At 38.8% G+C, this 27,025-nt stretch overlaps 1 long non-coding RNA gene and 1 pseudogene across 1 annotated transcript in view; one reads left to right on the top strand and one right to left on the bottom strand.

Annotated features, from left to right (window-relative positions):
• LOC127073595 (uncharacterized) overlaps positions 1 to 27,025 on the bottom strand; it is a 72,562-nt gene that overhangs the window by 24,897 nt on the left and 20,640 nt on the right. The gene's annotated exons all lie outside the window — the stretch shown is intronic.
• On the top strand, positions 13,988 to 14,087 carry LOC127077168 (uncharacterized; annotated as a pseudogene).

Below are 27,025 nucleotides of genomic sequence, written 5' to 3'. Positions count from 1 at the left end.
TTCTAATTTAGTCCTAGATGGAGAAAGGATTGAAAATATGATTAAGATGGGCAAGATTCAAAACTCTAAAAGTACATCCGGTGCATCAAAGAAACCTTTTTTCCTTACGATAAAAAACGAGAAGGCGAGACCAATGCCATTGCCATCATCCGAACAAGAAATCCCACTTATCAACAAGTAGATGTTGTGGCTCCCGTCCAACCTATTTAACAATAACCATTTACAATTCCTATTCAACCTCAACAACAACAACGCCACCAACAACCATAACAACAACGTTATTAACAATAACAACAACAACAATGTCAGTAACCACAGTATCAACAACAACAACAAAGGGTAAGAAGGCCTAAAAGAAGGTTTGACCCGATTCCTATGCCGTACAACCATATTCTACCATACTTATTAAGAGGATCACTTGTATAACTAAGGGAGTTTGGACCCTCACCAGTGGTTCTTCCTCCCGGTTATGATGCAAATTCCCGTTGTGAATTTCATTTCGGGGCTCCCGGATATTCCATCGAGAATTGCAAAGAATTTAAGTACAAGGTACAAGATCTTATTGATTCAAAGGCAATTACATTCACACTCAATGGTCCAAATGTAAATAATAATCTTATTCCTCCGCACAATAACGCAAATGTAAATATGATAGAATTGGACGATAAAAGGAAAGTGATAACCTCTGTCAGTGAATTGAAGACTCTGCTCATTAAAATCAAGAACATACTAATAAGAAGTGATGCATTCTTAGTTTGTACCAAGGCTTGCGAACATTGTTTAAAGGACCCACAACGGTGTGAGATATTGGAGGTCTCCGTTCAAATTCTGATGAATCAAGGAATTATTGTAATTGATCGACCCTCTTCACTCAAAGATATGTCCACCCTCGAGATACCGTATGACGAAGTCCCCCCTCTGCAAATTCCATATAACTTGTCTCAGTTAACTTTATCAGTAAATTATGTTGCTCCGATGATAATAATAGTTCCAACACCATTCCCGTACGATGACACCAAGGCAGCCCCATGGGTATATGACACCTCAGTCCACATCCATGGTCATAAGATTCAAGAAGAACCATTGAATTCTAGTGATCCAATAATCAAGATCGCCGACACTAGCGGAGTCACGAGAAGTGGAAGGATATTTGCACCAACACCCACTCTGATTGGAACTAGCAATCCTTCAACTTTAGACAAAGGCACACAAATTGATGACGCTCAGTAGAGACAAGATCCTGCACCATCCAATGAAATGGAAGAGTTCTTACGCATTATCAAGAAGAGCGACTATCGAGTGATTAATCAGCTTAACCAGACACCCTTAAAGATCTTGATGTTGTCTTTATTGATGTGCTTAGAATCCCATAGGGATGCTTTGGTAAAATTTTTGATGGAGCTCATGTGCCACAAGAGATCTCTGTGTGCCAGTTTGAAGGGGTAGTTAACAATATCGCTACTAGCTTAAGCTTGGGTTTCAGTGACGAGGAGCTTCCCTCCGAGGGGAGGAATCATAACAAGGTTCTACACATTTCTATTGAGTGTGTGGACATAATCCTATCAAGAGTTTTGGTAGACACTGGGTCTTCCCTCAATGTGATGCCTAAGATCTCCCTTATTAAGCTAACTGTTGAAGGACTCATAATGAAACCGAGTGAGCTTGTAGTAAGAGCATTTGATGGGACTAGGAGGACCATAATCGATAAGGTGAATCTGCCTATTAAGATTGGTCCCCATACTTTGCTTATCAATTTCTTTGTCATGGATATCTATCCAACTTATAGTTGTCTTCTTGGAAGGCCTTGGATCCACTTAGCTGGTGCAGTCACTTCAACGCTCCACCAAAGATTGGAATTCTTGGCTGATGATAAACTGGTTGTCATAGAGGGTGAGGAGGATATTATGGTACGTCACCTCGCATCTTTCTGTTATGTTGAATGAGAAGGGGAGATGAAGGAAATCCCGTTTCAGTCGTTTGAAGTTATCAATGTCGAAATATTTAGCCTTGCGAGGGATGAATCAGAGAATGTGGAATTCTCAATGGCCTCTCTTAAGGATGCCCTGACAATCATAAACGACATACACTTCTAAGGATGGGGAAGAATGCTTGAAGTTCTTGCCAACAAGAATCGTACCTATTTGGGATACAACTCCCATAATTTGAAGAAGCCCGCGCCGAAAGCTACATAGGGATCAGTGCTCATGCTATCCGAAAACTTCTCAAGTGTTGGTTACCTTGATGACAATCGTATATGTGTCGTTGAAGAAGACGAAGAAGAAGATGTTGGATTGATCTTCACAAAGACTGATGGAAAGGGTGCCACAAAGTGGACTGAGATTGAAATACCTAAAGTGACCCTGATTAAAATGTAATTTCCAATGTTGTTTTCCTTTATTTTTATCAAAAGAACCCATGTCAAGACCAAGGCATGGGGGAATCATTTGTAGGGCCTCATCAAATTTCCTAATTAATCATTAATGGAAAAAGTCCATGTTTCGCAACCAATTTTGAGATCCTTGTCTTTCATTTACTTATTTCACCTTTTTTCAAAATGACAATTTTCAATTTTCTTAAAAGATTCTTTTCAAACCATCTTTTCTTTCATATCAATAAAAGCATGAACCTTAAATCATGCAGATCGCCCTCGAAAACCACCAATGACAATTATGTTATGGTCTCATGCGATTTTGACAACCCGATTAATCAAGCCGGTGAAGATTGTGATGAAGAGGCCGAGCTCCCCGAAGAATTGGCAAGACTGCTCAAACAAGATGAAAAGGTCATCCAACCACACGAAGAATCAGTGGAAGTGATTAACCTTGTGATCGCTCGACTGTGTGAGTCGAGAATGGGATACAAACTGCAAGTGCACAGTTCTATCGCGTAGTTTTAAAAGATATCGATCCCACAGGGACTTATGAATCGATATACCGTTATCTAAAGTTACTACGTAAAGCTAAGGTGAAAATGTTCGATTGTTTGGGGAAAAACTAAGAGCTAAACTAATATCTAGATTAAATATCAATAAAACGGATATCGGTATGTAGTTCGTCAAAACTAGGGAATCAATTCCTTGTCGGTCTCTCGGTTTTAAAATAAATCGTTTCGATTAACTTTATTGGTTAAAGGTTTTATCTCAAACTCTCGCTCTGTTGAAGAAACCATGATCTTAGATTAATGTAGCTGTCACTTATAATTAAGTCAAAAATCATATTTTGAAAACAATAAAGTTGCAGAAACTCTTTTTAAGAAAATACTGACCGTTTTAAACACCCTTATCTCAAACTTTCGCTCTGTTGACTTAGGTTATACAATTAAATCTAAATGCTTAACTCTCGTCCTCACATTCAATCTTTAAAAATACTTTTTGGAAAAAAGTCAGAATTTAATTAATTCTAAAACTTGCTCTCGCCCTGAGATAGACTTAATGACTAACTTACACTGTCCAGTTAAAACCTCAAACTCTCGCTCTGTTGGTTTCAACTTCTTTATGTCTTTTACTTTTGTAAAAAATCTTGTTATTAAACCTGTAAGTTAAGACCATAAAAAGATTGATTCAAATTTTAAGTTTGAATAGACCGACTTAGTCTTGACCCCTTTTTCTGCTTACTTTACATACCGATACCTAGGCAAATTAGCCAGACATGCTAAATAAATAAGAATCTATATCATGCATAAACAGACTCATTCCAGGCATGCAATGTAAATAAACAATAGAATAAAACATTAAAAATTAAATAACGATTAAAGAACCTGAATGCGTAATACAATGGTCTTGAACACTCCTCCACAAGCCGGTAGGATTTGTTCTTGGATTCTTCAATTAAACAGTAAAATAAATCAAGGAAATAAAACTGGAATATAACGTAAGGTTAAATCCGGTATAAAGTTGCACAGTAGTTTCCGGTGTAGAAACTACTACGCGAAAAATATCTAAAAGCTAAGAACGGGGGAAAATAAATTGCAAGGGAAAAAGAATTGCAAGGGAAAAAGAAAATAAAGCTTGCAAAATAAAATAAATAAAATGAACGATGCTGGAAAGGAAGAAAAATAGGCAAAGGCGTGAAAGGAAAATTTGGCAGAGCTTTCGCAAAACTGAGCGTGCAAAAACCTCTTCTCTTTTGGTTTGTGAGATGGCTATTTATAATAGCCTTGGTAACTGCATTCCGTTTCTCCCATTCTTCAGCGTGGCTATATCCACGGCGTGCATATAGGAGACCAACTCCTTAACGTTATTCTTCAAGTCTTTCTGAGGGCGATACTTGCGCCAAAAAGGTAGTGGAGTTGTGTGACGCTCGTCACGCTATGTGTGACGTCCGTCACAAGGCTACTTCGCGTGACGCTCGTCACGCGTCCTGTGACGTCCGTCACAGGCACAGCATTGGTGACTTGTGCGCTTTGGGCTGGGCTTTGGCATTTGGTTCTTTTCTCTCCTTTTTGTTCCTTTTTACACCTCCTTTTCTTCCCTTTTTCACTTTTGCTTCAAAATGGGTACCTGATATAAATAGAAGAGGAATACTGCATAATATCTGATAAAATGAGATAAACTAGCGTAAATGATAATATAATTTAATTGAATTAAGTCTTAAAAAGCGATATAATTTCGTGTTATCAAACTCCCCCATACTTAAATCTTTGCTTGTCCTCAAGCAAAATTCAGTATAGAACTTGTTAAAAGTTTTTAGCCAGATGAAATTTTAAAGCGCACATCAATTCGTACTAGGTTGCCAATGGGTTTTTGTTTAGGAGGACTTGAGTTTAATCTTGACATCAACAACTACCGTCACAACTTAGATAACCCTACCTTATGCCAATCAGTTCAAGTACCCTATGATAGCTATCCTGGTTCCTTTAGTCTTATTTTACCCGTTTTCATTCTAGCGAAATCACATTAAGCCCTTTATCTTTTCGCGCACATAGTGGAGTAACCGGTTAGTGATTATGATCCGCTTTTAGCTAGAAGTTCTGGTACATAAGTCGGATAACTTCATTATTCAGCCCATTGCAAATTGCGGGGGATCGAACCGTAGTCCGCCCTACCGAGTTCAGTACCAGATTCCTACTGAACCAACTCATAATGGATCTTTCATATTGTGTTTTTGCATGATCTGCAACCTTTAGATTAAATGATCTGGTAAGGATCACCTAATTTAATTAGTGCATTTCTTGATATATTCGTATATTTCATGTAACTTTGGGGATCATTCACTTATATTCATCGGCTCTCCACGTAGTTTGCTATTAAGATGGTGCTGACTTCTGTATAAACTACTTGGGGTTACCATAGAACTAAAAGTTCAAGGAGTTCGGTATAATAGGTACTTATCCTGATCTAACATATTGAGGTTCTCAGAGCGTTGTTATGGTAATGATTTTGTTTTGATTTCACTCAAATTTTATAGAGTAGGCGACCTTTATACTTATTGGGTGTGTTAAAATTTTTGTTATGGCTCAAGAAAGTTGAGGGGAATAGATAATAGAAAATTTTTCACATTCGGGACTTAACTTAAAAAAAAATATTTTGTTTTTTTTTTTTTTTTTTTTTTTTTTTTTTTTTTAGGGAAATAACAATGAAAAGGGAGAGTACATACTTGAAACAAAGATGAGAATGGAAAGAATAATTTCCCCCCCATACTTGAACTAAACATTGTCCTCGATGTTTTAAGGGAAAGAAATACAAAATGGAGATGAAAAGAAAAATACAATTAAGGCTGCCTTCCACCTCTGGTTCTTGGTCCTGGTGATCTTTGACGTATGTCTAAGCTGTCGAATCTGCTAAACAACTCAGTAAACCGCTGGTCGGTTATGGCATTCCGAGCATCCTGTTGCTGTTGCATTTGACGCATCATCTGCATCATATCTGCATTCTGTGCCTGCATTCCATCGATAGCATCCATAATGTCGTCGTTGGTCGCAGGTCGTCTTCGTCGACGACGTTGGGAGGATGGGCCGGCTGCATTACTGGAAGGGTTGAGCGGGACTGATTGTTGTGTTGGCGGATGATCACCTTGTTCCATTTCTTCAAACTCATCTGTTTGCTGGTTTGTTTGTGAAGGCTCGGTGGTTTCAGGAGCGCTAAGATCGTAGAGGTGGCGGTCCGGGTTTGTGACATCGGTTAGGGTGGTATTGGGTAGCACAACACTTGGGACTGCTTGGTTGTTCACCATCAGATAATAGCCTCCGCCTACTCTGTTTTTAATCAGGCGGCTGGAGCGGCAATAGCTGATATCCATAGACAGGGGTGGTAGGGATTCTAAAGTTTGGAGTTTATCCCCTAGGTTCAGGCCAAGTGCTATGGAGGTTATTAATCCACCAATTATAAAGGGTTGCCGGCCTCTAGCACATAAGGTGCGGATATGATGAAAGAGAAAAGAGGCGGCGTTTACCGTAGTATCCGATTCAAAAACGCACTGGAGGAAAAAGAGTTCTTTTGAGTTGACCTTACTGTTGTTTGGTCTTCCAAAGAGTGTGTTTTGCAGGATACGGAGAAAATAACGGATGGTGGGGTTATGGATGTGGGAGAGAAGGAGTTCTTCCCAGTTGTAGGTATTTATACCGGAAATTTTCTTAAAAAGGTCGAAAACTAGAACTGTGTTCCAGTTTGAGGTTGGAGGGATTCTGGCATGGAGCAGACCTTCTGTGGGAAATTGTAGCATGGCACTCAATTCGCGTTGGGTTAGAGAGTACTCGGTGTTAAACATACGGAAGGTTGCCGTACCGGTTAGAAATTCACCTTCACCGACGGGAGTGGTGTAGTCGTAAGAACTTAGGAATTCTAAGGTTAGGGAAGGATAGGTGGGTTGGTTATGGGTGCAAAGGAAGGTTAAATCGGCTCTACGGAGCATCCACTCGATACCTTGGAGTAAGCCCAATTGTTGTAAACAAGTTAAATCGGGGTACCTGGTGGAAGCGACGCCTCGCTGTTGGAAGCGCTCGAATTGCTCCTGCTGATAGTTGTCATCTCCGGATCGGAAGATGATATTTCCGAAATTTTGATTTCCCGCCATTGTGATGAATTTTTGAATGAGTGATTTGGAAAAGAAAAGAAGTGTATATTTGATATGAGAGAATTGTTTGTGGTGAATGAAGGAGGTTTTGGTAGGGTATTTATAGGAGAAAAATGTGGGAGGTGAAAAGAAAGAGTGGTTGAAAAGTAATTAAATGTGGTAAATGAAAAATGAATGGGGAATGTAAAAAGGTAAGGGGTGTAACGTTCGTCTCCAACGGCTCCCTAACGTTCACATGTCTGAGAGGCGTTACGCTCGTCACAAGGGTGTGACGGTCGTAACAAGAGTGTTGCGTGCCGTTCGTCACGTCACACAGTTCTTTTGGCAAGGCTTCTTCAGTAGCGCTACACAGACTTAATTAGGAGATGATTATATTTTGATTATTTCGTTTTTGTTTTATTTGGTTTTTAGATTGTTCTAATTAATTTAGCTAATTAATTTGTATTGCATGCTATTCTACTTCACATAATAATAATTCATTCTAAGTAAGAGTAGAGAACATAGCCATTGCATAAAATTAACTAAACAGCTTCAATAAAAAGGATCATAATGTAATACAGGAAAGGAAAATAATGAAATGAAATAGAAATAAACATGAATTCAAATAACATTAATGAAAAAAATCTAGCCTAAAACTAAATAACTTAGAAAGGAAAAATAACTAAATTCCATCTATCTTCGGATCTCTGGCCGGAGGAGTAAAAGAGTTAACATGATGCCGTAACATACGTAACTGACTTGCCGTACTGCTCATGTGTTCTAGGACTGCAAGTCTCAAGCTGTGGAAATCTTCCCTGAGGGCGTTTTGTTCTGACATCAAAGCTTCAATGACGGTTTTAATATCTGTTCCTGGCATATGATGTCGGAGATCAGGCATAGCTGATTCTTCGGTCAGGACAGGCTGAGGAGGAGGATCAATATCATGGTAGCCGGATGGAGTCTGAGGGTCAGATTCAGCAAGAGAGATATGGTCAACATAGTGCTCATAGTCATCACAAATCTCATAATCCTGGATGGATTCAGTGGATCCAGCAGGAGTTGGGGTTTCATTCAGGTTATAGAGCCAGTTCCTTTGGTTATGAACACTAGTCCTAGGATCGGGCAGGGTGAATAGGCAGAGAACCTGGTTATCAATAACAAGCTCAAACTCATCAGACCCTATGTTTGCTATAAACATAGTGTTGAAGAGGAAAGGTATACTCATAGTGGTAATGCCACAAAAAGGGTTCAGGTCAAGCATAGGCTGACGTAATCCAATAGCATTACCTATCATAGTGATCAAACCGCCTATTCTAATGGGTGCTCTCTCATCCTGGATAAGGTGGTCCAAATTAGCTAACATAAAAGTAGCACCGTTTACTGGACGGTTCTGGGAAGCACAAAATATGATGAAAGTTCATCACGTGAAACTGAAGTACTATTTGGCTTCTTCCCAAATAAAGTGTGGGTCAGGATCTTATGGAAATAGCGAAAAGCCGGGTTATGTATGTTTCCAGAGAGAAACTCATGTTCTTCGGGCTCATCATTTCCAGTCAGCTTACCCCAAAAGTGTTCAAGCTCTCTATATTCAAAAAGTTCTTCCTGGCTTATAGTGAATGTATCAAAGGAGGTAGGAAAACCCAAAGGTTGGTGAAGTCTCTAATATTAAATTGGTACTCCATATTGAACATTCTGAACTGGATAAAACCTCTGGTAATTCCTTTTCCATGGCTAGGTAGATAGATTAATGAACTAAGGAATTCTAGTGTGAGTCTCCGGTAGGTGGTGAAATGTCTCAGGATAGGGGAGGTCTCCCATCCTATCTGATTCAGCAAAAACAGGACACTCTGTCTCAGTCCAAGGGCAGTCATAGCCCAATCATCAGCATATAAACTAGGTAGCATTTCTCTAGTGGCTAGTTCTTCAAACCTTCGTTTCTGAGCCATTCCTCTGAACTTGATACCCATACGGTCAAAATGTCCCATCTGGTTAGTGTTAACTAGAGAAAAGAAAACATGAGTTTAAGTCAGGATTTGGCCAAATGCCGAAAGAAGAAAAGAATTATTATTATTATATATAGATATATTTTTTTTCTTTTTGAATAAATCAATAATGAATACTAAATAGAAATTAAAAGAATAATTAAGAAAAATAGAGAAATGATAATAATAGAATAATAAAATAACAGATTAATTTGTGGGTTGTCTCCCACTAAGCGCTTTGTTTAAATGTCGCAAGCTCGACAAAGAAACTGTTAAATATAGTCTATGAGTCCTGGGGGCGTTTCGTCTAAGTGTAGAATTTGCGAATCCTCGTTGGTTTCCGCATAGTGATAATGTTTCAGACGTTGCCCGTTTACGGTGAACGGTTCTGTAGATTGTCCTTTTATTTCTACCGCTCCACTGGGAAAGATTTTAGTGATATGGAAAGGTCCTGACCATCTGGATCGTAGTTTTCCCGGGAATAATTTTAGTCTGGAGTTAAATAAGAGTACTGCGTCGCCTTGCTTGAAGATTTTCCTTGATATACGCTTGTCATGCCATTGTTTTGTTCTTTCTTTATAGATTTTGGCATTTTCATAGGCGTCTCTTCTGAGTTCCTCTAATTCGTTTATGTCAAGGATTCTCTTTTCACCGGCGGCTTTGTAATTCAGATTTAAATTTCTAATAGCCCAATAGGCTTTGTGTTCTAATTCTACCGGGAGGTGACAGGATTTTCCATAAATGAGCTTAAATGGGGTCGTCCCTATGGGAGTTTTATAAGCAGTTCGGTATGCCCATAAAGCTTCTGGTAATTTCAATGACCAATCTTTCCTTGAAGTGGCGACCGTTTTTTCTAGTATTTGCTTGATTTCTCTGTTAGATACTTCCACTTGTCTACTGGTTTGAGGGTGGTAAGGTGTTGCTATCCTATGTCTCACTCCATATTTAAGTAGTAGTTTTTCGAGTACCTTGGATATAAAGTGCGATCCACCATCACTGACTACTATCCTTGGGATGCCAAATCTCGGAAATATTATATTTTAAAGAGTCTAGTTACTACTCGGGTGTCATTAGTTGGAGAAGCTATAGCTTCGATCCACTTTGATACGTAGTCAACCGCCACGAGTATGTATTTGTTACCGAAAGAGGATGGAAACGGTCCCATGAAGTCTATTCCCCACACGTCAAAAATCTCTACTTCCAAAATACCTTTTTGTGGCATCTCGTCACGTCTAGATATGTTTCCCGTGCGTTGACATCTGTCACACTCCTTAATAGCCGCATGTACGTCCTTCCATATAGTTGGCCAATAAAAGCCAGCTTGTAGGATTTTAGAGCAGGTCTTGGATGTACTTGTGTGTCCACCATAAGGCGCAGAGTGACAGTGTTGGATTATATTTTCTACCTCTTCTTCGGGTACACATCGACGGAAAATACCATCGGGGCCTCTTTTGAAAAGTAAGGGATCATCCCAGTAATAGTGTTTTATGTCGTGGAAGAATCGTTTCTTCTGCTGGTAAGATAAAGTAGGTGGAACTATTCCGGCAGCTAAATAATTGACTAGATCAGCGTACCATGGTATGACAGATATAGCTAAGGTGGTTTCTACTTGCATGTCGGGTTGTTCTCTTCCAAAGTAGCTATGAGTTTATCATACGAGAAATCATCATTAATGGATGTTCTTTCTGGTTCAAGGTTCTCAAGTCTAGAGAGGTGGTCTGCTACTACGTTCTCAGTTCCTTTCTTGTCCTTGATTTCTAAGTCGAATTCTTGTAGTAACAAGATCCATCTTAGGAGTCTAGGTTTAGCATCTTTTTTTGTTAGAAGGTACCTGATAGCAGCGTGATCGGTGTAAACTATTATTTTGGCTCCTACCAAGTAAGAACGAAATTTATCTAGCGCAAATACTACTGCTAGGAGTTCTTTCTCGGTTGTGGCATAATTCATCTGTGCTTCATCCAGGGTTCTGCTAGCGTAATATATAACATGAAGCTTTTTATCCTTTCTTTGTCCTAAGACAGCACCTACAGCATAATCACTGGCATCGCACATTATTTCGAATGGTTCATTCCAGTCTGGTGTCTGCATAATGGGTGCGGAGATCAATGCTTGTTTAAGAGTTTGAAATGCTTTTAAACAGTTATCGTCGAATATGAATTCAGCATCTTTCATTAATAGTCCGGTTAAGGGTTTAGTTATCTTAGAGAAGTCTTTGATGAATCGTCGGTAAAAACCGGCGTGTCCTAAAAAGCTTCGTACTTCTCTCACGGTTCTTGGGGGTTGAAGATTTTCGATTACCTCTATTTTGGCTTTGTCTACTTCAATTCCTCTGTTCGAGATGATGTGTCCTAAAACAATTCCTTCTTGTACCATAAAGTGGCACTTTTCCCAATTAAGTACTAAGTTTACTTTTAGACATCGTTCAAGAACTCTTTCCAGGTTTTCAAGGCATTCTTCGAAACTTTGTCCGTATACAGAAAAGTCATCCATGAATACTTCCATGATGTTTTCGAGAAAGTCGGCGAAAATCGCCATCATGCATCTTTGAAAAGTTGCAGGGGCATTACACAGACCAAACGGCATTCGTCTATAAGCGAATGTACCAAAAGGGCATGTGAATGTTGTCTTTTCTTGGTCATCAGGGTGAATTGGTATTTGAAAGAAGCCTGAATAACCGTCTAAATAACAGAAATGTGAATGTTTAGCTAATCGTTCTAACATTTGGTCAATGAATGGTAAAGGGAAATGATCTTTTCGGGTTGCTTTGTTTAGTTTCCTATAATCAATGCACATTCTCCATCCCGATTCGATTCGTTTAGTTATAGTTTCTCCTTTTTCGTTTTCAATAACGGTTATGCCTCCTTTCTTTGGTACAACGTGTACAGGACTAACCCATTTGCTGTCAGATATAGGATATATAATACCTGCTTCCAATAACTTGGTTATTTCTTTCTTTACTACCTCACTTAGGATCGGATTTAGTCTTCTCTGGTGTTCCCTAGAGGTTTTACCGTCTTCTTCTAACATGATGCGGTGCATACAAATAGAAGGGCTTATTCCTTTAAGATCAGTTATGTGGTATCCTAGTGCGGTTGGATATTTTCTTAAGATATGTAGGAGTTTTTCTGTTTCGAGTCTTCCTAGATCTGCATTGACTATCACAGGTCGTTCAAGTTCTAAGTCTAGGAATTCATATCTCAGATTTTTGGGAAGTGTTTTCAAATCAGGGGTTGGTTTGTTAAGACTCTGCGTAGGATCTGGTGTTATTGCTAAGCATTGTTTAGATTTGTCTTCTAGAAGATAGTCTGATGATTTGTCTTCTCCTGACTCTGCTTCTTTTATGCATTCATCGATGATATCCATGAAGTAACATGTATCTTCTATTGCAGGTGCTTTCAAGAATTTGGAAAGAATGAATTCAATTTTCTCTTCACCTACTTCGAAGGTGAGTCTTCCTCGTTTTACGTCTATGATTGCACCGGCAGTTGCTAAGAATGGTCTTCCTAGTATAATAGGTGTAGTATCATCTTCTCTAATGTCCATAATTGTGAAGTCAGTGGGAATGTAAAACTGACCTATGCGTACGGGAACGTTTTCAAGGATTCCTACAGGATATTTGATGGAACGATCCGCTAGTTGTACAGACATCTTGGTCGGTCTTAATTCTCCCATTTCCAGTCTCTTACATATGGATAAAGGCATAACGCTAATTCCGGCTCCTAAATCGCATAAGGCTTTGTCGATGACAAATTTTCCTATGTGACAGGGTATAGAGAAGCTACCCGGATCCTTGAGTTTAGGGGCATGTTTTGGATTATAGCGCTACATTCGGCAGGGAGTGTAACGGTTTCGCTATCCTCAAGTTTCCTTTTATTAGAAAGAATTTCTTTTAAGAATTTAGCATATGAGGGCATCTGCGTAATAGCTTCGGTAAACGGAATTGTAACGTTTAATTGTTTAAGGAGATCAACAAATTTTCTAAATTGGCCTACATCTTTGGTTTTAACAAGCCTTTGAGGGTAAGGTATAGGTGGTTTGTAAGGTGGTGGAGGTACATAAGGTTCCTTCTTTTCTAGGGTATCCTTATTACTCTCTTCCTTTTCCTTAGGTTCACTTTCCTCAGTAGATTTCTCAGGGTTTTGGTTTTCTATCCTTGGATCAGACGGTCCTTCCACTTCCGTTCCACTTCTTAATATAATTGCATGAGCTTGGCTTCTCGGATTAGGTTGGGGCTGTCCAGGGAATGTACCAGTTGGTGCAGCAGTAGGTGCTTGTTGTTGAGCTACTTGAGATATTTGGGTTTCTAACATTTTGTTATGGGTAGCCAAGGCATCTACTTTGCTTGCTAGTTGTTTAAGTTGTTCGCCAGTGTGTATGTTCTGGTTTAAGAAATCTTTATTGGTTTGTTGTTGGGAAGCTATAAAGTTTTCCATCATGATTTCCAAGTTGGATTTTCTAGGGGTATTATTGTTAGGATTTGGTTTCTGATATCCTGGAGATATAGATGGGGTTTGATTCGGAGACTGTCCAGGTGCGTATAAAGCATTATTACTCTTATATGAAAAGTTTGGATGGTTCTTCCAATTTGGGTTATAGGTATTCGAATAGGGGCTTCCTTGAGCATAGTTTACTTGCTCTGTTTGGATTCCAGTCAAGAGTTGACATTCCGCAGGAGTGTGGCCTTGGATTCCACAGACCTCGCAATTCTGAGTTATAGCAACCACGGCGGTTGGAGGTGATACGTTTAAACTTTCAATCTTCTGGACCAAAGCATCCACTTTTGCATTAACGTGATCGAGGTTACTTATCTCGTACATGCCAGTTTTCGGTTGAGGTTTTTCCACTGTTGTTCGTTCGGTTCCCCACTGATAGTGGTTTTGGGCCATGCTCTCGATAAGCTGGTAAGCATCAGCATAAGGTTTGTTCATTAGTGCACCACCTGCAGCGGCGTCTATTGTTAACCTTGTATTGTATAAGAGACCATTATAAAATGTGTGAATTACTAACCAGTCTTCCAAACCATGGTGTGGGCAAAGTCTCATCATGTCTTTGTATCTTTCCCATGCTTCGAAAAGAGACTCGTTGTCTTTCTGTTTAAATCCGTTTATCTGGGCTCTTAACATAGCTGTTTTGCTTGGCGGAAAATATCGGGCAAGAAAAACTTTCTTCAACTCGTTCCATGTGGTGACTGAGTTGGAAAGGAGAGATTGAAGCCATCCTCTAGCGCTATCTCTTAGTGAGAAAGGAAAAAGACGAAGTCGAATTGCCTCTGAAGTGACACCATTAGCTTTAACAGTATCAGCATATTGAACAAATACGGATAAATGAAGGTTTGGATCCTCGGTAAGATTTCCAGAGAATTGGTTCTGTTGCACAGCCTGCAACAGTGAAGGTTTAAGTTCAAAGTTGTTTGCTTCGATTGCGGGCGGAGCAATACTTGAATGCGGTTCATCTTGCGATGGAGCGGCGTAATCTCTAAGAGCACGAGCTGGTTCTGCCATCTCGGTTAAAGAAGGAAAAATGTTTTTGATATCAGGAAGGTTTATAGGAGGGAGATTGTTTTCGGCACGATATTCCCGAATTCGTCGTAAGACTCGGAGATATAGTTCGATATCGTTGATTCGTAAATAGAGCGGTTCGCCTTGAGAGCGAGTGCGTGGCATACAAATCAACGAAAGAAAGAATAGAAGGAAAAAGAAACCTTAGTCTCTACAGCGTAACGGAAGAGTTACGATATCGATTGAGTAAAAGTCCCCGGCAACGGCGCCAAAAACTTGATCGCTCGACTGTGTGAGTCGAGAATGGGATACAAACTGCAAGTGCACAGTTCTATCGCGTAGTTTTAAAAGATATCGATCCCACAGGGACTTATGAATCGATATACCGTTATCTAAAGTTACTACGTAAAGCTAAGGTGAAAATGTTCGATTGTTTGGGGAAAAACTAAGAGCTAAACTAATATCTAGATTAAATATCAATAAAACGGATATCGGTATGTAGTTCGTCAAAACTAGGGAATCAATTCCTTGTCGGTCTCTCGGTTTTAAAATAAATCGTTTCGATTAACTTTATTGGTTAAAGGTTTTATCTCAAACTCTCGCTCTGTTGAAGAAACCATGATCTTAGATTAATGTAGCTGTCACTTATAATTAAGTCAAAAATCATATTTTGAAAACAATAAAGTTGCAGAAACTCTTTTTAAGAAAATACTGACCGTTTTAAACACCCTTATCTCAAACTTTCGCTCTGTTGACTTAGGTTATACAATTAAATCTAAATGCTTAACTCTCGTCCTCACATTCAATCTTTAAAAATACTTTTTGGAAAAAAGTCAGAATTTAATTAATTCTAAAACTTGCTCTCGCCCTGAGATAGACTTAATGACTAACTTACACTGTCCAGTTAAAACCTCAAACTCTCGCTCTGTTGGTTTCAACTTCTTTATGTCTTTTACTTTTGTAAAAAATCTTGTTATTAAACCTGTAAGTTAAGACCATAAAAAGATTGATTCAAATTTTAAGTTTGAATAGACCGACTTAGTCTTGACCCCTTTTTCTGCTTACTTTACATACCGATACCTAGGCAAATTAGCCAGACATGCTAAATAAATAAGAATCTATATCATGCATAAACAGACTCATTCCAGGCATGCAATGTAAATAAACAATAGAATAAAACATAAAAATTAAATAACGATTAAAGAACCTGAATGCGTAATACAATGGTCTTGAACACTCCTCCACAAGCCGGTAGGATTTGTTCTTGGATTCTTCAATTAAACAGTAAAATAAATCAAGGAAATAAAACTGGAATATAACGTAAGGTTAAATCCGGTATAAAGTTGCACAGTAGTTTCCGGTGTAGAAACTACTACGCGAAAAATATCTAAAAGCTAAGAACGGGGGAAAATAAATTGCAAGGGAAAAAGAATTGCAAGGGAAAAAGAAAATAAAGCTTGCAAAATAAAATAAATAAAATGAACGATGCTGGAAAGGAAGAAAAATAGGCAAAGGCGTGAAAGGAAAATTTGGCAGAGCTTTCGCAAAACTGAGCGTGCAAAAACCTCTTCTCTTTTGGTTTGTGAGATGGCTATTTATAATAGCCTTGGTAACTGCATTCCGTTTCTCCCATTCTTCAGCGTGGCTATATCCACGGCGTGCATATAGGAGACCAACTCCTTAACGTTATTCTTCAAGTCTTTCTGAGGGCGATACTTGCGCCAAAAAGGTAGTGGAGTTGTGTGACGCTCGTCACGCTATGTGTGACGTCCGTCACAAGGCTACTTCGCGTGACGCTCGTCACGCGTCCTGTGACGTCCGTCACAGGCACAGCATTGGTGACTTGTGCGCTTTGGGCTGGGCTTTGGCATTTGGTTCTTTTCTCTCCTTTTTGTTCCTTTTTACACCTCCTTTTCTTCCCTTTTTCACTTTTGCTTCAAAATGGGTACCTGATATAAATAGAAGAGGAATACTGCATAATATCTGATAAAATGAGATAAACTAGCGTAAATGATAATATAATTTAATTGAATTAAGTCTTAAAAAGCGATATAATTTCGTGTTATCACCTTGGGACAAACAAAGAAATGAAAGAATTCTAAATCAACTTCACTCTACAAGATAAAGTGAAGGCAAAACTGATCATCTCTTGAAGGAGTACAAAGATGTGTTTGCATGGTCATACTAAGACATGCCCGACCTCGATATTGACATCGTAGTCCACCATCTGCCTCTTAAAGAAGAATGCCCTCTAGTAAAGTAAAAGCTACGAAGGACCGTCCCGATATGGCTATGAAGATCAAGGATGAGGTACAAAAACAACTCAACACCGATTTCCTAGCGGTCTCCAATTATCCTCAATGGATTGCCAACATTGTGCCTATACCTAATAAGGATGGCAAAGTAAGCATGTGCATAGATTATAGATATCTAAATAGAGCAAGTCCCAAAGATGACTTTCCACTACCACACATTGACGTGCTAGTGGATAATACCGCTCAGTTATCTGTTTTCTCATTTATGGATGATTTCTCCAGTTATAACCAGATTCGCATGGCTGAAGAAGATATGGAGAAAACCACTTTCATAACCCCATGGGGAACCTTCTGCTACAAGGTGATGCCTTTTGGATTGAAGAACTCTGATGCCACATACCAACAAGCTATGGTCACTCTTTTTCACGATATGATCCATAGAGAGATTAAGGTCTACGTCGACGACATGATAACCAAGTCTCAAAACGAAGAGGAACACCTTGTCAATCTAGAAAAGATGTTTGAGAGGCTGAGGAAGTTCGAATTGAGGCTTAATCCCAACAAGTGTACATTTGGGGTAAGATCTGGAAAATTGCTAGTTTTTATCGTCAGTCAACATGGTATTGAGATAGATCCCAAGAAAGTGAATGCCATACAAGTTATGCCTGCACCAAAAACCGAGAAGGAAGTCTGAGGATTCTTAGGTAGATTGAACTACATTGCTAGGTTTATATCTCATCTCACGACCACTTGTGAGCCACTCTTCAAACTACTTCAAAAGGATCAAGATGTCACTTGGAACGACGATTGCCAAGGTGCATTTGAGAAAATAAAGGAGTACTTGCAAGAACCTCCCATGTTGATGCCTCTTGTGCCTGGTAGACCATTGATCATGTATCTCACCGTCCTCAAAGGATCTATGGAGTGTGTCCTCGGCCAACATGACGAGACTGGTAGAAAAGAACATGGAATATACTACTTGAGCAAGAAGTTCACCGATTGCGAAAGTAGGTATTCGATTCTTGAAAAGACTTGTTGTGCACTAACATGGGCTGCCAAACGGTTAAGACAATATATGCTCACTCATACGACACTGTTGATCTCTAAGATGGACCCTATGAACTACGTCTTTGAGAAACCTGCTATAACCGGTAGAATAGCCCGATGTCAAATGGCTTTAACCGAGTACGACATCAAACATGTAACTCAAAAGGCCATTAAAGGGAGTGTACTGACCGATTAGCTTGCACAACAACCCTTGGAAGACTACCAATCTATGCATTTAGAATTCTCCGATGAAGATATCGTGTCGATTAGAGATTGTAACATCCCCGATACCGAGGAAGGACATGAGCTTGGATCTCGATGGACCTTGGTTTTTGATGGAGCTTCTAATGCCCACGAAAATGGCATTGGGGAAGTAATCACTTCTCCAACTAATTTCCACCTCCCTTTCACCGCAAGGTCGTGTTTTGAATGTACAAACAACATGGCCGAGTACGAGGCTTGTATCTTTGGTATTAAAGCTACTATCAATATTAGGATTAAAATCTTGTAAGTCTATGGAGATTCATCCTTGGTAATCAGCCAAGTCAAAGGAGATTGGGATACTAGATATCATAAGCTCATTCCGTACAAAGAGCATGTCTTAAAACTAGTCCCCTATTTCGATGAGATTACATTCCACCATATCCCTCGAGAAGAGAATCAACTAGATGACGCCTTAACAACTTTGGCGTCCGTATTTAAGGTAAAGTGGAAGAATGAAGCACCATCCTTTCACCTTAACTACTTGGACAAGCTTGTCTACTGTCTAGAAGCAAAAGACGAAGCTGACGATTATCCTTGGTTCTATGACATTATGAAATTCTTAGAGAACCAAGAGTACCCTATGGATGCATCCATCACCGACAAGAAGTATCTTCGGAAACTATCATCCAAATTCTTGTTAAGTGGATGGGTATTATACAAGAGAAATTATGATTCGGTTCTACTTAGATCTGTGAACAAGCAAGAAGCGAACTAGATTATAATGGAAATTCATGAAGGATCCTTTGAGACGCATGCCAGTGGGAACACTATGGTAAAGAAAATCTTAAGGGTCGACTACTATTGGATGACCATGGAGGTTGACTATCACCGCCACGTCAAAACATGCCACAAGTGCAAGATCTACCCCGACAAGATCCATGTGCCACCAATGTCGCTCAATGTCCTAACATCACCTTGGCCTTTCGCCATGTGAGGCATTGACGTAATCGGACGCATGGAGCCAATTTCCTCAAATGGACACCACTTCATCCTTGTAGTCATTATTTCAAAAAATGGGTAGAAGCAGCCTCATACGCCAACGTTACCAGACAAGTGGTGGCTCGGTTCATCAGGAAAGAAATCATTTGCCATTATAGGGTCCCCAACAAGATCATTATTGATAATGGATCTAACCTTAATAACAAAATGATGAAAGAGTTATGCCAAAATTTCAAGATCGACCACCACAACTCATCGCCTTATAGGCCTAAAACTAATGGCGCCGTTGAGGCAGCTAACAAAAACATCAAGAAGATCGTGCAAAAGATGGTGGAAACCTACAAAGATTGGCATGAAATGCTCCCATTCTTATTACATGCTTATCGTACTTCAGTACGCACTTCCACTGCAACAACTTCTTTCTCTCTTGTATATGGCATGGATGCAGTCTTGCCAGTCGAAGTAGATATTCCTTCCTTAAGGATTTTGACCGACGTTAAGCTTGATGAAGTTGAATGGGTACAATCCCGATTTGACAAACTAAACCTCATTGATGAGAAGCGCTTGGCAGCCATCTTCCACGACCAACCTTATAAAAAACACATCAAGAGGGCACACGACAAGAAGGTTTTCCCCCACAGCCTCAAGGTCGTAGACCTCGTGTTGAAAAAGATTTTTCCAATCCACACTGACCCAAGGAGCAAATGGACGCCAAACTACGAAGGCCCATATATTGTAAGAAAGGTCTTCTCTAGAGGAGCCTTAATCTTTTCAACTATGGATGGTGAAGATCTTCCATCCGGGTAAATGCGAATGCGGTAAAAAAATACTACGTTTGCAAAAAAAAGAGCCCGATAAGTTGAAAACCCGAAAGGGCGACTTATGCAAAAATGGGTATCTCGGTAGACTGAAAACCCGAAAGGGAGGTCTAGGCAAAAATTGGGGATTTAATAAGAACGAGAGGCTGCATCCCGCAAGGAGTCATTCTTCACTCCCCTACAAGTCAATCATATGGCTTCGCTAACAAGTCAGTCCAGTCACTCTCCTTCTGAAAGAAAGATCAAAGGACGACCAAAGGCGTAGAGGCTATATCAGAGTTGGAATTTGGTGGAAACCCGAGATGTTTCATTGCCATTACAATTATCATTTTCTTTTCGTAATCACCTCTTTTAGGAATTGTTTCCTTTGTACAAAATCACCCATTTTGGGATCATTTATCAATAAAATTAGTTCCCTCATATGTGTTCAATGTTTTTATTTTTCCTGCCTTGTCTGCGAAATATGACTTTTTCTAAATGATATTACACTGGATTTTTTTTTGTTAAAAACCCCTTTTTCAAAAAAAAATTTAAGGAAAACAACATCGAATTACATTTCTTTCAAAAAATTGCTAAAGGTAACCAAAATGCATTTGGTATCCCAACTTAAAAATGCCAAGCAGTTTCGTGGACTTGGCCAATCATTTCTTCTTCCCCAGCAAGAATTCTCAACTATTACACTCAGTGCTTGCTTAGACATCGAGTTCCAATTTCTTAAGTATCGAAAAGTCAATACACTTTCTCCAATCAACCTTTTAAGGCCAATCACCATTGGCATTCCTCAAATATGTTCACTCGCAAAGCCCAATAATACTTGGCATAACTTGCAAACCCTGCATTTCATACATTCCCATGTGAAAGCCCAAACACGCATCGGCATACATAACATCACATCATAAGTATCTCCTTAACTTACTCGATTTGATTCATCAGAGTTCGGAATTTCCCAACCGGTGTTAGGAATTTTCCCCAATAGAATCAACGTTCATCCTCAAAACATTTACCCAAGTAGAGCCGCATATTCCAGCCATTGCTAGGAATCGTTGCTAAACTGTTTTATTTCATTCCAAGTCTCCCCAGAAGAGTCAGGTATTCTAGTCGTTGCCAAGAATCGTCACTATACCTCTTCTATCCCTAGAAAGTCATCACCATATTTTCCCTATTCCTCGCAGAGTCAGGTATTCTTAGTCGTTATTAAGAATCGTCACCGAACTTTCTTTTTTCAGACAAGAGGTATTTTGGGCTCATTCCCCAAGCCAAGTCAGACATTTATAGCCGAGAATCATCTTTAAATTTATTTTTGCATCATAATTCAGGTATTCCAATCTTAACAAGGAATCGTCACTGAAATGCTCCTTTTCCCAGTAGATGTCAAGTATTTTAGTCGTTGCTAGGAATCGTCATAGGACTTCTATATTCTCCTCAGCACAGTCAGGTATTTAGCTGTTGCTAAGAATCGTCACTGAACTGTTTGATATCCCTGATGGATTTCAGGTATTCTAGCTATTGCTAGGAATCATCTCTAAACCTCTTTACTTCCGTAGTCGAGTCAGGTATTCTAGACATCGCTAAGAATCATCATTGTACCTTCATGGAAAGTTTTATCTCTAGTCGAGTCAGGTATTCTAGTCGTCACTAAGAATTGTCACTGTACCTTCATGGAAAGTTGTATCTCTAGTCGAGTCAGGTATTCCAGTCGTTGCTAGGAATCGTCACTGAACGACTTCTTTTCCCCATAGAATCAGGTATTCTACCTGTTACTAATAATCGTCATCGTACCTTGTCATCTCTCTCCAACCAGGTCAGATGTCCTAGCCGTTGCTAGGCATCATCATTTGAAATCATTTATCATCCCCACTAAGTCAGATGTCCTAACCGTTGCTAAGAATTGTCGTTGAATTTCTTCGTTTAGTCCCTAGTAGATGTCACGTATTCCAGTCGTCGCTAGGAATCATCACCGAACCTATATTTCCCCATCAAGGATAGGTATTCCATTCGTTTCTTGGAATTACCGTTTTGTTTTTCCCCATCACCCTTTTTCTCACTCCCCAGTGGGTTTTTCTTCCCTCCATCTTCTTGGGATTCTGACATCAAAGTTTCCTCCTTAAGAAGATACTTATGGCGCATACATCGCATTGCATGCATAACCATCATAACCATGCATAATCCTCAACAAATCATAACATTATCATCTCCCGACAAGGCATATTTTCAATTACTCATATTAGTATTTAATCCTCTCCTACCTTGAACAGATTGGAAACCGTCGCCATCCATATATATAGATCCGTTAAGATTAAATAGGTGCATCTATCATACCCCAAAATTCGCCCTATCCCATACGACTTTCATCTGATCCATGACCCTGTTACACTTACATGCATTTGTTCCATCCCCATAATTGCATAAACATTCATAAGCAAAGACATATTACACAGACTCAAGGCATGGTGTTCACATCTAATTTTTTTTTGAGTTTTTTTAGATGAAACTTCAAGAGAAGAATGAGCAAAAAAAAAAAAAAAAAAAAGGAAAAAAAGTCATTTTTTGGCCCAGGTAACCGGTTACCTTGATTCAGGTAACCGGTTACATGACCTTTTTAAAAAACAGCTTCTAGGACATTTTTGGCCCAGGTAACCGGTTACATGACTCAGGTAACCGGTTACCTCAATGTAAATGCAGGCTCCCCAAACCATTTTTGGCCCAGGTAACCGGTTACATGATTCAGGTAACCGGTTACCCTGCGCAGAACAACAGCAATAACCTTTTTTTACCCCAAATTGATCCTTTCGTTTTACCCATATACCCACTTGCTTTCCCTATAAATAGGACATTATTTCCCCCCTCATTTACCATACTTTCCATCCCCCAAAAGTTATGTCCTCACATCAATCAAACCCTATTTCTTAAACCTACAAAAATCATTCTCTCCCAAAATCACCTCCCACCAATTTTTTTTTCCGTTTCACTTTTTTCCTCAAAACCTTCCACTCTCTAACACTCACAACTCAGCCTCTTCACTAAGTTTCCACCATAAACACTTTCATCTCAAAACTTCCTGCTTCACATTCAAGCTCAATACTACAACAACCTAACTTTTTCACATTTTTGGGTAATGATTATAGCTTAAACTTTTAACATTTTTTGGTTTTGTTTTTGTATTAAAAATGGTTGGTTGTTCTTGGTTGGTCTTTTGAGAGAGTTTAGAGTCAAGCTTGCAAAAAATGATTAAGTTTGGTTTACACACTTTTTTTTGAGATTTTTTTGCTCTTACTATCTTTTGTTAACCATTTTTAGTCAAACGTTGTTATTGTTATCATTTTTTACTGTTGGCTTGTGGTTACATTTGTTTGGTTGATGAGATCTATTAGATTATGGTCATGGTTGTTTAGAGTTTGATTAAATCTTCAATGTTTTAAACCTATTAATGATTGATCAATAGATCATTCATGATACTTTGAGGTATTGCTATGTTGCCTCTATTTTAACCATATTTGAGTAATTTATGCATAGATGAAACCATGTTCGTCACATTGACTTGCTAATTCATTTGCTTATTGTTATTCCACTAATCACTAACTAATAACTTCTAACATTTATATTATTGCACTTTATTTCTTTGCTATTTATTTGCTCACAATTTATTTTATTGTTCATTTTATTTCAAGTACTTTATGTTTATGTCCATTATTATATAACCATATATCATTTACATTATGCTAATTTATTTACTCTCTTACCATCTTGCTAAATAAAAAGAAGTAAAAAACAAAAGATATAAAACAAATCATATTTTTTTAGTGATATAATCCTCTATTTTTTTTCAAAGTATTGATAGATGGACTTAGGGTTGTATAAATTTATTTGTTACAAATCTATTGTTAGATGATTATTAATCATCTTCAATACTTTGCATCAATGATAATTTATCCCTTAATGTGCCATGTTTTGAGTTTTTGACCTATGGATAGATAGTCCTAAAAATGTTCATTTTGCACATATTACTAACCCCTAATTACACTTCACTAACTTTGTTTATCATTAACATTTGTTATTGTGACTTTGGTATTATTAACTTGTTATTTATTTTATGTCATTTATATTCACTAACCATTGTTATTGTGATGTTGTTATTATTTATCTTGTAATTTATTTTTATGCCACTACCTTGTAATTTACATTCAAATGCTCATTATCATCATCATTTTACAAACTCATCATGCATGTTTATTTACTTGTTATTTATTTTATTGTCATCATACATTAAAAACAATAAAAACATGATAAAATGATAAGACCAAAAATGCTCACTTCACTCTTAATCAATTTGGACTTAGAGGATCTCATCCTAGGACCTTTGCTTGGAGATCTTTTCCCATTACCTTTGTGATACTTTGTGAATGTTGGATTTTCATCTGTAACTTACATTCATGTGGTAAGAATGACATCATGGCACCACCTTAGGGGACATGTTTGTAAGACCATTATCCTTTGTTTAGCTTAGGTCACTTTTGCACACACAAGAGTTTCTCTTGGGCTACCTTACAATGAGACCCTTTACTTTCTTGTTTGGTTAATTTGCATGCATATTGCATTACCCAAATATCATAATCAAATAAATAAACCCTTGATTCAATGTCAAGTGACATTTTCATAATCAAATTCAAAAATACAATAAAATTACGATTATTATTATGCGCCACGAGCCTTAAGTGGTGGAGAATGAGTAAGAATGGAGCATTCCTACCCTTACTTTGATTATTTTGGATGCAAGATGTTTGGCTTATTGTATAGAATAATCACAAACATTCTTTTCATAAAACCCTTATTCAAGGTAAAAATAATAGAACTCATCAAACTCAGTTTTGTGCCTTAGGGCATTATCCTGAAACCCCTTTTCTTAAAGGTAAAATCATCCAAAACATAAACATTTTCTACTCCGAACTATGGAGCTCTGATTCCTCATCCCCGAATGTGTGATGCATAGGCACAAGGACCCCAGTCCTTGGCGAGCACTATAATAACAAAACACCCCCTCCTCTTTTACACACATTTCTTTTTGAAAATAAAACAATGATAGATAAATCCCCATGTATGTAAAACAACCCAAATGTTTCCCATGGAGTACCATGGATGTGAGGGGTACTAATACCTTCCCCTTGTTAACCGGCTTCCGAACCCAAATCTCGGTTGCGAGACTGATTCCTTATTTCTTTTTAGCACTTCCCGTGCGTGTACCTTTTGAGGATTTTATCGACTATTCCCCCCACCTCTCTAATAGAGGCACACAAATAAAATTCGATGGAGACTCTTCTAATCTTGCCTCCCTTTGGCATCTCTTTAGTCTCGGTTTCATTATCGTGAAATCCCGATAGCGATAAAGGCGCACAACAGACAATAGTTCCACCTTCTTTAGAATCCTATGATGAATGGAGAAATAAATGTCACCGAGCAAAGTTGGAACCAGATTCCTAATCAAGAAGATCCTCATAGCCTTAACATCAACGAAGTTGTCAATGTTGGGAAATAAAATCAGACCATAGATGATTAAGGAAAAAGTAGCTTCAAAGGCCACCATGCTACTAGCATTGGCAAAAGAAAATGATTTCTCAATCATAAATTTTGAAGTCAATCCTCAGATACCTCCTTTGACAGTGAGATTGGCATCTATGTCAGATTTCCTTAAGCGAACAACTTCAGCAATAACTCGAGATTCTAGAACTACTTTCGCCTTACTGAAAGGACCTCTATCAGAAACCGGTACATCCAAAAGATGGGCATACTCCTCCATGGCGGGCAACAACTGATAATCAAGGAAAGTGAAACACCGATAAACAAGATCATAGAACTAAGCCAAAGTACAAAGACGGCCATCCTCAACATCAGTAGATAGGATAGATAGAAGTCTTCCAAAACGATCTCCGGAACCTTTAGGATCATCCACAAAAGATGCCAGCTTCCTTAATTCCATGAGATCGGGACATCTGAAACCGTATTTCTGAGTATTCCTTCTTCAATTATCCATGATCAAAATATCTGCGATGTTTGCAAAAAGAGTCTCTAAGTTCCTTGAAAACTGAGAAAAATTCTTATGAATTCCATGAGTGCATGATGCAACAACCACAAACAATATCACACAAAGCACACAAACAAGGTCTAAAGGTTCGGAGTCACGAGCCTGGAGCCAAGGGTAATAACCAACCCACAATGTATATACTAAGGATATAACCACATGTAGAACAGGGTTCTAAAAAGTTCCCAGAGTCGTATTTCCATCTTTCAGATATTTCCGACTTAAACGACTACGCGTCAACCAATAATATTCTCAAGAGAAACTCGTCTGAGTGAAGTATTGCATAACAACTAATTCAAGTCTACACCTGAATAGCCACCACACTACGTCCTAAAAGGCCAAGATTGGTTAAAGGTTCTAAGGTACTCAGCTCTCGGGCTCCCAGGTCGGAAAAAGTAATGCCAACTACGACTACTCGTGTGACATTAGTAATCCCAAATGGGCCTTCACTGAGTGGGGGATCTCAAGTCAGCTTATTAAGGATTAACTCCATATAAGCCAAACATGACTATATCACCCTCCTATCATAAGAGCTTTCAAGTCCGGGTATAGGACTTATCTCACCACATAGAAATCACCAAGCACCAGACAAAACAAATAATAACAAACAACAACAAACATAGTATATGCACAAAAACAAAAATGGGCTTAACCCACTAGGGACTACTCCCTAGCAGAGTCGCCACTTTTATGTAACGGTAATAATTTTGAGAATAAGTTATCAATTAACTTAACTCGCAAAGCAAGAGTCTCCACCGTGCTTTTATTGCTTTGTGAGTTAAGTTAATTGATAACTTATTCTCAAAATTATTACCGTTACAGAAAAGTGGCGACTCTGCTAGGGAGTAGTCCCTAGCGGGTTAAGCCCATTTTCGTTTTTGTGCATATATTATGTTTGTTGTTGTTTGTTATTGTTTGTTCTGTCTGATGCTTGGTGATCTCTTTGTGGTGAGATAAGTCCTATACCTGGACTTGAGAGCTATTATGATAGGAGGGTGGTATAGTCATGTTTGGCTTACGTGGAATTAATCCTTAATAAGCTGACTTGAGATCCCCCACTCAGTGGAGGCCCCTTTGGGATTACTGATGTCACACGAGTACTCGTAGTTGGCATTACTTTTTCCAACCTAGGAGCCCGAGAAGCTAAGGACCTTAGAACC

The sequence above is a fragment of the Lathyrus oleraceus genome, chromosome 4, assembly GCF_024323335.1.
Source record: "Lathyrus oleraceus cultivar Zhongwan6 chromosome 4, CAAS_Psat_ZW6_1.0, whole genome shotgun sequence".
Lineage (NCBI taxonomy): Eukaryota > Viridiplantae > Streptophyta > Magnoliopsida > Fabales > Fabaceae > Lathyrus > Lathyrus oleraceus.
The sequence above is the reverse complement of the archived record's forward strand: the minus strand, read 5'-3'. Positions and strand labels throughout refer to the sequence as shown.